We start from the raw sequence: 1,712 nt of genomic DNA, 5'->3' as shown, positions 1-1,712 counted from the left end.
GTGGAGGTGGAATCGCAACTGGCGCAGGTGGAATCGGAGCCGGTGGAGGTGGAATGGATTGTTAGGACCGGACCTGGATCTTGGAATACGTCGACAACTTCATAGCTGGTCTTGACGATTCAGCTAAAGAGCTTCTACACATTCTCGAAGCTGGTGGAGGTGGAATCGGACAATTACAAAGAATATTTAGAATCAATATAAAAGCTAACAAATAGAAAATAGTAGATAACTGATGCTGAATTGAAGTCTTGTTAACCGAATCCTTATCATCAAAAGTGAAGTTCAATCCCGCTTCAATTGATCGAACAGCCGTTGAGCTTTCAGCACCACCTATGATCTCTGTCCAATTATCAAGACAATCAGCATCATACAATGTCGGAAACGAGTGAAGTCTGATATAGCATGAGATATCAGTTGCCTCATAGACGCAGAAATAAGGAGCGTCGTACCTGAAAATTAATAGGACGAATCAAGAAAAAACCTTAAACAGTGTAAGGACTGTCAAGTTTGAGCTTAACTATTTCGGTTCCTATGCAAGATATCAAAAATGTATGATAAAAATTTGATCAGATGACAACTTTTTCATATCTTCGACGGGAATCAAGATAAATTGGCTCAAAGGTCAAAGTTAGGAGGCCCTTCTATTACAGGTTTTACTATGTATAACACCAATTTAACCATACATGTGGATGGCCGGGCCGGGCCAGGCTGGCCCGCTTGCATCAAAACCCTCGGCCCGGCCCGGCCCGCTCGGCCCGCCTAGGACAACTCTTCGAAAATGTTACATTTCAGATGTGCCAATATATTTTTAATTGCAAAAATATTAATCCAAATGCATACAACCATCCGAAAAAGTCAATTTAATTGAATTTTTAGCAAAAAATAAAACTTCATTAAGCCAAGGATGAAATTTAAAAAAAAAACTACCTCAAAACAGTTTTTTTCGACAGAATCGTCCTCTAGCGTTATTAAGGAGAACAGCCATTTTGAAGAATGATGATTTGCTCTAAAATTTCGAAATTTTCAAAAAGCGGGCCGGGCCGGGACGGCCCGCTTTCAGAAAAATTTCAGCCCGGCCATGGCCCGGCCCGGCCCGCGGGCCGGCCATCTTTCCCACAAGTATGAATTTAACTGACCCGTGGTGAACAAGACAATAAGTGCACTCCCCGCAGTTTCCTGCTAACTCCCATGGAGGAATTTTAGAGCTAGAACAAAATAGAGAAATAGAAATGACCAAGAAAGTGGTCCTCATCATGTTCTTACACTTGTTGAGATTCTGACATCTCTGATCATTTATATCCACCTGCTTGCGTCTCCTTCTTTTCCCATTCTCACCTTATCTCTTCTCATCACCAATCGAAAAGCATTCCGTCAATCAACCTCAAGTGCATTCGATTCAATGAGTTTTGCTAGTTGTTTTTTTCTGGATAGATATTGGTGGTGCTAGTGTAAAACTACCAAACGTTTCTGCAAAGCTGATGAATATCCGTCCTGGAACGTTGACTTTTAAAAAAATCCATAGCTTTATTTCATATATTGAAATTAAAAATATTAATCTCAAAGCAACAGAGTCAAAGCTCACTAATTTCATAATTCAGATTTTCAAAGTTTCAGGAAACAATTGAAGATCATTTTTGTAATCAAGTTTTCACATTAGTTCAGATCATTCAAAAGTACCGTAAAACCTCTAATAGAACGACACCCGGATCGTC

This window comes from Caenorhabditis briggsae, assembly GCF_000004555.2.
Source record: "Caenorhabditis briggsae complete genome, chrIV, whole genome shotgun sequence".
In the NCBI taxonomy this organism is placed as follows: Eukaryota; Metazoa; Nematoda; class Chromadorea; order Rhabditida; family Rhabditidae; genus Caenorhabditis; species Caenorhabditis briggsae.
The sequence above is the reverse complement of the archived record's forward strand: the minus strand, read 5'-3'. Positions refer to the sequence as shown.